General features: G+C 44.3%; 1 long non-coding RNA gene across 1 annotated transcript; it reads left to right on the top strand.

Moving 5' to 3' along the window:
- The first annotated feature begins 2,393 nt into the window (after window positions 1-2,393).
- LOC309348157 lies at window positions 2,394-5,036 on the top strand. The gene is made up of 2 exons (XR_014159246.1): window positions 2,394-2,760; window positions 4,751-5,036. It is a non-coding gene; the product is annotated as an uncharacterized lncRNA (long non-coding RNA).
- The last annotated feature ends 5,102 nt before the right edge of the window (window positions 5,037-10,138 follow it).

Here is a 10,138-nt window from a genome sequence, read left to right as displayed (position 1 = left end):
CCTGGCTCTGGTCGAGGCCAGCCTAACCTCCCTGTGGCCCGGGACCTCCATGGTGCTTTTATTTGAAGACCGTAAGGTCCTCCGTGGGACATACCATAACCTTACCACTAGTTCCATGTTGGGTGATTGTCTACACCGTAAAATTGCCAAGTGATCTGCCTTGTGTTATGTTCAGTTACCACTATACTCAGAAGTGTGTCCTTCTGACTTGCAAAATGGTTTTCTCCAGGTACTTTTGGGGAAAATATTGTTGCTTCCCCCTCTAGTATATTCCCTCCTCTTCTCCTACTTTAATATGTTACACTATACTGTATATATATCCCATTCTTGGGCAAAACATTATGTGTTCTTTTTATACATAATCATATTCTATTATATGGTGCAACAGATCATATGCAAATTTCATGGTGGCGTTTTATGCGATGGGCCCTGACCTATCTTTTAAATTATCTATATTCATATTGCTAAGGTCTTAAAGAGGAGACCTTTCAGTTGGTTGGAAGCTGGCCCTAAATGTATTACTGTGCTAGAGAAAAATAGTCATCAGCCTGTACAAATAGACACTTCGGGAGAGGCCATTTGCCAGGATATATTGCTTAAAAATATATGGCAGCATGATTTAAGGGAGCAATCCTCTGCACAAAAAGCTGGTATAAAGCAAGCCAAATTAAATTAATCTAGTGTAAAGTTACACCAGCTCCAAACCCTGATCAACAGCTGTGCTGAACATGCTTAGGATCCAGCCTAAGCCCCCCCCCCTTCTCTGTTCTCCCCCCCCCCCGACTTCATGCCCCTTTTTTGGAACTTACGCTGACCTCCGTTCAGTCACTTGCAACTCAGGTGGTTGAAATATCTTTGGTTGATCTGGGGTTGGGGACTTAGCATTGGCTGAGCCAAGAATCAGTTGGCTAAGCCTGAGATCCACTGCATCCTAAGCTGTAATTCCTAGCAGATCTTACCATAGGATTGCCCCCTTTATATTTCTCTATAAATAATGATTCCTCGCTACCAATCAAACTCACTGAGATAACATGTTGTGGCAGAGGGTCTGGTAGTACGCGGAAGCTCAGGAAATTTTGAGAAAGATCGTGAAAGTTATCTCCCTCCCCCTCTAATTTCTTTATTTGGTTTTACATATTAAAATTCACAATCATACCACAACCCATTCCAACAGTACAAGATTCCCACGAATCTCTGGACTTCCCACCTCCCTCTCCATGGGTCCCATTGTTAAACCCTTTCAGCCGCATCCTTTATAGTAGTCCAAATGTTTATATCTTCATTGTATCCATAGTTCTCATTACATTACAAGTGTTATTGCAATCCTGCTAATGATTTCAACTCTTTCAGCGTTCTCCAAGGTAAATTATAAATTTCCCCTATTTCTTATTAAAGTTTTGGAATGTGAGCAGTTTATAAAAGGCAGAGGGTGAATCATTTAGAGGACTGCCTTAAGATTTATTTATTTTTCCTGGAAGATACAGAAACACAAACTGTGCACAAGAGGTTTTTCTTCTTCTTCTTCTTTTAACCCTGAGGACTTTGAAGAAGAGAAAAAACAAAGCTGCCAGGATCTGAGGCCCACAATTACCTTTGTGTCTTTTTTATCCTGGAACAAAAGACAAGCATTCTAGATTACAACTCCAGGAAAAAGAAACCGGGAAATAATAATAATGTTTATTACTAACATGTTACAAGCCAGCCCTGCAGTTAAAGTATGTTAAAGAAATCCCTCATCAAGGACCAGACTTTCCTGGGGTAATAATTCGGAACTGTTATGAAGGAGAAGTTTCAAAGCTCAGAAGTGGCAATATGTGTATGCCAAGCAGATGAACAAGCAACGCAGATCAAGTCCCTGGAGAAAAGAGCACAGCAGATTACAGTGGGCGCCACAACGGAAGAAAGCAAACAATAGCTAGCTAACGGGAAAGCAAAACAGAAGAAGCAGTGGACAGTGCCAGAAATGTGGCACATCACATGAGAAGACAAGATGATATACTTCTGGATAGCCTCCAACATTTCACAAATAGATAGAGTGACACTCCCGGATAGGCACTGGCACATGAATGCGCCCAGGTAGCCAATCATGAGACTGTGTGGATCGGGGGCATAAGCAATGCACACAGGACCATAGCTCAATGGCACCATAGCTCAATGGTACATGCTTTGCACTGTGGGGGGGGGGGAGGTTCAATTCTCAGCATTGGGAAAGGGCCCTGTCTAAACCTCTGGAGAACCACTGTCATCAGGGTAGACAACACCAAACTATATATATATATATAATTTTTTATTAGTTTTTTAACATACCATTTTCACATTTTCAACAGTAATTAAACATATTTTTACATCTTATTCAATTTTTTTTTACTTCCATCAGTCCCGTCTGAAAATTTTCCAATCTAATCTCTGAGTATACATTTCTTATTTTCCCTGTTACATTTAAAACTCATAACCAATATCTCTGTTCTTTATCTGCTTTGTATCACTTCATATATTCCTCCTTACAAAACTTATTGTAGTCCTACTAGGGTAATTTGTTGGTTACAATTGCTCTTCAAATAGTTCATATATTTCTTCCAATCTTCTGTAAATCTCTGGTCCCGCAGGTTTCGAATCCTTCCTGTCATTTTGTCCAATTCTGCATAGTCCATTATTTTCGTCTCCCATTATTCTTTCATCAGAATTTCTTCTGAATTTCAGACAACACCAAACTAAACAGATAAAGGGTCCGACTCAGTACAAGGCAACTAGCTGTGAAAAGTATGGAATCCTGAATAGCCTCTACCAGTCAGCGTTAATAATAATAATAATAATAATAATAATAATAATAATAATAATAATAATTTATTACTTATACCCCGCCCATCTGGCCGGGCCACCCTAGCCACTCTGGGCGGCTCCCAATAGCATATTAAAAACATGATAAAACATCAAACATTAAAAACTTCCCTAAACAAAGCTGCCTTCAGATGTCTTCTAAAAGTCAGATAGTTGTTTATTTCCTTGACATCTGATGGGAGGGCATTCCACAGGAAGGGTGCCACTACCGAGAAAGTTCTCTGTCTGGTTCCCTGTAACCTCACTTCTAGCAGTGACGGAACCACCAGAAAGCCCTCAGAACTGGACCTCAGTGTCTGGGCAGAACGATGGGGGTGGAGACGTTCCTTCAGGTATACTGGGCCGAGGCCACTTAGGGCTTTAAAGGCAGCACCAACACTTTGAATTGTGCTTGGAAACGTACTGGATCCAATGGAGGTCTTTCAGGACCGGTGTTATATGGTCTCAGCAGCCACTCCCAGTCACTAGTCTGGCTGCCACATTCTGGATTAGTTGTAGTTTCCAGGTCACCTTCAAAGGTAGCCCCACGTAGAGTGCATTGCAGTAGTCCAAGCGGGAGATATCTAGAGCATGAGGAGGAGGAGTTTGGATTTGATATCCCGCTTTACCACTACCCGAAGGAGTCTCAAAGCGGCTAACATTCTCTTTTCCCTTCCTCCCCCACAACAAACACTCTGTGAGGTGAGAGGGGCTGAGAGACTTCAGAGAAGTGTGACTAGCCCATGAACCACTCTTGCGAGACAGTCCCTGGGCAGGTAGGGTCATAGCCTGCATACCAGATGGAGCTGGTAGACAGCCATCCTGGACACAAAATTAACCTGTGACTCCATGGACAGCTGGGAGTCCAAAATGACTCCCAGGCTGTGCACCTGGTCCTTCAGGGGCACAGTTGCCCCATTCAGGACCAGGGATTCCTCCACACCTGCCTACCTCCTATCCCCCCAAAACAGTACTTTTGCCTTGTCAGGATTCAACCTCAATCTTTACATGGGTGTCAGCAAAGAGAAAGCCCATGAACGTGCTGCTGCTGTAGTCATTGCTGTAGGTGTCAGGGACTGGCTGTACAAAGAGGAATGCTACGAGGCACCAGCCAAGGAACCCCCAAGCGAAACCCCAGAGGAGGAAAGCTCAGGGCCAGGGGACTGGTGGTGAGACACCAAGGAGAGGTCAGAGGGAGAAGATTGGGAGGAGGTGCAGAATGCCAAAGGAGCAGCAGGGTTTAGTGAGCAGGAAGAGCCTGTGATAGGGAGCTGAAGCAGACGAGGAGGGGGCAGTCAAGAGACTGCTGAAGAATCCAGGGAGTCTCCCTCTCCTGCGGTGACAAGCTCCCCTCCCCCTTGGTCTCCAAGAACTCACAGAGTAATGAGAAGAACATAACAGAGGCCAGAGGTGTGCAGACATAGTTTGAGACTGCTTGGGAGACATCCGGGAGAGGAGGAGCCTTAGAAAGGAGTGGAAGACAAGGGCCTTCAGTCCTGGCAACTGCTCCATAGGGGCAAGAGTCCTACTGAGTAGTGTTGCTGAGACCACTAGGCCAAGTAGTATGTTTGCTAACTTCACTGACAATGGAGATCTGCTTCCTTTATTGCTGACTTGCACCTGACTCTAGCCCTGACAGAAGGTTCTGCTGAAGTGTGATAGGAAACCCTTGCATGATTGAGGTCCCTAATTTCACAGAAACATACACCTGTGTAGCAGAGATTCCCGCTATTCTGCACTTAATGGGAAGACATTCGGGGTAGGTGGAGGTGATGTGTGGCAGCACATCATGTGGCAGCAGGTATGGCAGGCATAGTTCCACTCCTGGTAGGTTTGGGAAATGTCTCCTGTCTGGAACCCTATGAAGCTGCCAGAAATCCAACTCAGCTTAAGGCAGTTTCCTGTGTGCCTAACTTGTCCCACTGTGCTGTAGGATTGGTGCCTGTGGTCCTGAACTTTGTACTCCTGCAAATCAACTCAGTCACATTTGTTGCTGTCCAGGGTCCTGACCTTAGGAGGTTGGCTCAGGCAATCTTGCTTTCCACCACACAGTCTGGGCTGCCGCTGCCACATCTCAGCGAAGGAGATGGCTATGGATCAGGACAGCAGGCGATTTCTGCAAGACAATAATCTATTGCTACAGCATGGGGAATGAAGAAAATAAACTGTCAAAAGCCTGTGAATTATTTATCTAATGGATTGAATAATTGAATTATTAAGGCAAGTACTGGTGTAGTGATTATTTAATGGAGAGATGATTTCAGGGTTGAAGCACTGATGCTCTCACACTCAGACACAAAGAGGAAATGGGAGAGGTACAGGCAACTTCACGTGGCATGTGATCTAGTTAACACTGAGCCTCTCATACTGGCTCTGATGATACCACTTAGAAGTTGCTATACGAATTTTCACAGCTTCCTCTTGTCACAAGTGGGTGGTGGCTGGAACAAGACAAATACTGGTTTTCAGCTTCAGAGGTGCTACTTAAAGCCACTGGCCTCACCAAGCCCAATGGTCAATTCTTGAGTGGATCAATTGATTCACCTTATTTCCAAACTGCTTAAAAATGTTAAGCTCTCTCCTCCAAATCCAGTCCTGCAGCTGGTGCCAAAAACTTGATGAAGCCATGTCTGCCACTAACTTGGACAACATTGTAATGCACATATGCCTTATGTACCTTGAAATTGGTTGGGGCCAACAATGGTCACTTTTCAGTGCCAGCTAAAAACTTAGGGTGGTATTCAACTAAGTTTTATTCAGAGTTGGCCAGTTAATTATCATGACTAAGCTAGGTCCATTAATTTCAACACATCTACTCTGAGTAAAGCTTAGTTTAATACCATGCTTACTTCTTTTGCCAGGCCTTTAGAGATGCAGTCTCAGACTGAGTGGACAAACTCAGTGTAACTTCGAAATTCAATACTGCAAATTCTAATAAAAACTGACCTGAAGCAAACTGGCCTTGCATTAAACAGTCTATACAGTGGTACCTTGGGTTACATACGCTTCAGGTTAAAGACTCCGCTAACCCAGAAATATTACCTTGGGTTAAGAACTTTGCTTCAGGATGAGAACAGAAATTGTGCTCCGGCGGTGCGGCGGCAGCGGGAAGCCCCATTAACTAATGTGGTGCTTCACGTTAAGAACAGTTTCAGGTTAAGAACGGACCTCCAGAACAAATTAAGTACTTAACCTGAGGTACCACTGTATCTATATTTATAGGATCTCACCTTCCCTGAATGCTGTGATGCAATTCTTAGGTCATAAAATGTATGAAAACAAGGTTGTCATGATGAGGTGGATGTACATTTTGAGAGAAAATATGTGTGAGTGGGTGTTTAGAGAGAGACCTTTAAAATGTGTACTTAAACTATGTATAATTAAATGCATATTTTTGTGCAATACTTTTCTAAATAAAAAAATACAGGCTGCTGTTGAAAAGTGATGAGACTGACTTAAGAGCGAACACATGTAAAAGTGATTAAAGCCCAGAAAGACACCAATCCATCCATCCTTTGGTATTAGCTGAGCTTTTTAAGTTTATACGACTCTCGTTGCAAAAAGACACAGCTCTATGAAGAAGCAGAAAAGCGCAGCGATTCTAAGATACCTGTTGCTTCCCCGAGACAACCAATGTGAAAATGTGTTTATTATTGTCTGACAGACCATTTTAAAGAGACAAGAAAGGGAGGGAGAAGTGTGATATAGAGTAGATCTTCGGGAGAAGAGGAGAATTATCACCCTTCTGGTGGAAGAGCAAATGGCTACTTCGCAAGAAGACAGAGGCTAAAAGGGGGCAGCGGAGGGGGATAGGATGTGAAACTGATCATTATACTTTCTTACCCAGAGATTAATAGGCAATCAGTGTTACCTTAACCTGTGTATGCTTTATTCACTCATAAAAAAATGATGATATTGCTCGCCTGTCTTGCCACAATAGCACATTTCCTGATGTGTGTTTCCCAGTTAATAATTGTCTGTCAGGCAGCTGATCGGAGACAAGGCCAGTGAATGCAAGTCATGATTAATTGCTAGTTGTAGGGCAAGTGATGCTGGAGGGGGGGAGGGGAGCGCAAAGAAAGGCATGCACTCTCTGGCATGCAGGCCGCAATGCAACCGCTATATGCACAAGGATACAATTTGAGTGACCAGGGCAGCAATGCCAGGTTTTCATTCCCCCTGCCCACTTTGACCAAGTGGCACTCATAAGCAGCCCTCTGAAGAACTATGTACCCAGCTGTGGTAACCAGCAGGGTTCCTGCCATTTTGCAGATGATGGGTTGGCTGCGTGTAGTTTTCTGGATAAGTCTTGGGGGCTTTATTATTCCCACCTTCCAAAGTTCAAAGCTCGGAAAACTCTGAGGGCAGTACAGTGGTACCTCGGGTTACATACGCTTCAGGTTACATACGCTTCAGGTTACAGACTCCGCTAACCCAAAAATATTGCTTCAGGTTAAGAACTTTGCTTTAGGATGAGAACAGAAATCGTGCTCTGGTGGCGCAGCAACAGCAGGAGGCCCCATTAGCTAAAGTGGTGCTTCAGGTTAAGAACAGTTTCAGGTTAAGTACAGACCTCTGGAACGAATTAAGTACTTATCCCGAGGTACCACTGTACAATATGTTATTTTAATTGCATAGTAGGCAAACATGTTTTTTTAAAATACATTGGTACCTCTGGTTGTGAACGGGATCCATTCCATAGGCCCGTTCGCAACATGAAAAGAGCGCAACCCACAGCGGTGTGTCTACGCATGCACGGGTTGTGATTCGCCACTTCTGCGCATGTGCGTGATGTCATTTTGCAATTCTGCGCATGCGCGAGCAGCGAAACCCGGAAGTAACCCTTTCTGGTACTTCCGGGTCACCGCGGGACGTAACATAAAAGAACGTAACATGAAGCATACGTAACATGAGGTATGACTGTAATAATAATAATAATAATAATAATAATAATAATAATAATAATAATAATAAACAGAAGGCTTGGAGGGTAGTTTTCATTGGGACCAGAGAGTGCAGGGAGGGAGGCTTTACTCCTTCACTCCCAGGGGCAGTGACTTGGGCCCCAGATTGTGGGTGCCCAATAGCACCTGTGAAATAATGTGATGTCATGACATCATGTTATGGCGGCAGCAGTGCAGTGCTGCTTCCGGGGCCTCATGGGGCCTCGCAGGTCACGTCGGAGGCCTCGTGAGACCTCTGACACAACTTCCGGTTTCTACTGGAAGTTGTGTTTGGAGGCCTGTAGGGCTTCCAATGTCACTTCTGAGGCCTCGTGGGGCCTTGGAGGCCACATCCAAGGCCTCTCAAGACCTCTGATGCAACATCCAGTTTCTACCAGAAGTTGCTTCCGAGGCTTTGCAGGGCCTCGGATGTCACCTTGGACCTTCAAAATAACTTCCGGTAGAAACTGGAAGTCGCGTCAGAGCCCTGTAGTGTGAGTGCAACCAGGGCCCCCTAGTGTTGGCACCAATGTTCACTCCCCCATCTGCAATCCGAGCAGCCCTGCTCCCCAAGCTGTAATTAGACTTTGAGAAAAAAGCTACAATTGCTAATGGAGGTGCTTTAATTACCTGGATAATTTCATCAGGATTGTGTCTGGGGAGGGAAAGGTGGAAAGTCCCCTCCTCATGCACTGAGGAAATTTCTGGTATTTCCTTTTTTAAAATCCCCACTAGAAAATAAGACAGCTTTGTAGAATTTTCTTCAAATATCCTCCAGTAATTTGTCTCTCTGTGTGTATCTGCCACCATTTCACACACATATAATGCCCTGTAACGATACTAGGTCTGAGGAGCCATGAAAGATACAAAGATGGTCGCCAGGCTGCCAACACTTGGCAAAAATAAATAAAATCTTATTTATGAAAGAAGGTGCACTACGGACACTGAAAATGGTGCACCTCACCCCTGAGAAACTTTGGAGAACGTTTCCTCCCACTGAACGAATCCCATGAAAAATACACCCTACTCCAATTTCTCTGTCCACCAATACAGTGATGCATTTGCACACAGCTCTAGCATAAAAAGAATGGAAACACATTGACTTCAGTCGTACCAATTTAAATCACCTGGGGGACTGGCAGCAAATACCTTCCAAGAACCGACTAGTAAAAAGAGCCATTGCTTTAATTCCTCTAATTGTTCTGCCGAGTTAATTTGTACGTAGGGAATGTGTGCAAATATTCCAGAGCTGTGCCAAAACAGCGCTATTGCAGATGTCCCCTGCTTGATCTCCCATCAGTAAAATACACTTTGCTTTGGATTATCTACGCGACTCATAGTCCTCTCTTATTTCTGTTTATTAAGGATAATGGGAATATATTCAAGTGAATTAATTTGCAAACATATACAGACGCCACTGGGGGAGTGATTTTTTTCTCTCCTCTTGGCAGGCGCAGCATAGCTCTTGTTGATACTGAGGCTATTGGCATATGTTTGTGTCCTGGGATTGCTTGCCAGAAATCTTCCTATGATGTTGTTGAGGATATACATGTGACAGATTTTGAAGTTTGGATGGCAGATGGAACATTTCTGCTGGCCAGTTTGCAGCTTAAGCTAGCTTGAGCATCGACAGACAGGCAGGATGTAAGTGGAACGAATACCCAATAGTATGCAATACATCCTTTTAATGTAGGACCGCTGGCAGGGAGCGTGTTCTTCGCCAGGATGGTTTCTCGATATAGCTCTTTATATATATGGGAAGAGTCTATCCATGAAATGTTTATATCGCAGCCACTAGTGGAATAACTGTCTCTATTTCACCATTCTGGCTCTCCAATTGTTTCTCTTTCAGGTCTCTTTCTTTCCCCATCCCAGATATATTGGGAAGCAAACACCATACTCAGCCAAGGTGGGCTTTGTGGGCTATGCTTGGTATAAACAGTTTCCAGATGCTATGCTATCTTGGCCAAAGAAGTCTACGATCCACCAGCTCCTTTTGCTAGACTACTTTTATTTAAACCAGTTTGCTTTGGAGCTCTTCTTGTTCCCTGGCACTCCAGCAGACCCTGCTGCCTCCTTGCCACCAGCCAGTGTGGTGTAGTGGTTAAGAGCAGTAGTATCATAATCTGGGGAACCGGGTTCGCGTCTCCGCTCCTCCACATGCAGCTGCTGGGTGACCTTGGGCTAGTCACACTTCTTTGAAGTCTCTCAGCCTCACTCATCTCACAGAGTGTTTGTTGTGGGGGAGGAAGGGAAAGGAGAATGTTAGCCACTTTGAGACTCCTTAAAGGGAGTGAACGGCGGGATATCAAATCCAAACTCTTATTCTTCTTCCTTACCACCCTCCCAAAAAGAAAGCATAGAATCATAGCATTGCC

The sequence above is a fragment of the Podarcis erhardii genome, assembly GCF_964252035.2.
Source record: "Podarcis erhardii genome assembly, chromosome: 8".
Classification (NCBI taxonomy): domain Eukaryota; kingdom Metazoa; phylum Chordata; class Lepidosauria; order Squamata; family Lacertidae; genus Podarcis; species Podarcis erhardii.
The sequence above is the reverse complement of the archived record's forward strand: the minus strand, read 5'-3'. Positions and strand labels throughout refer to the sequence as shown.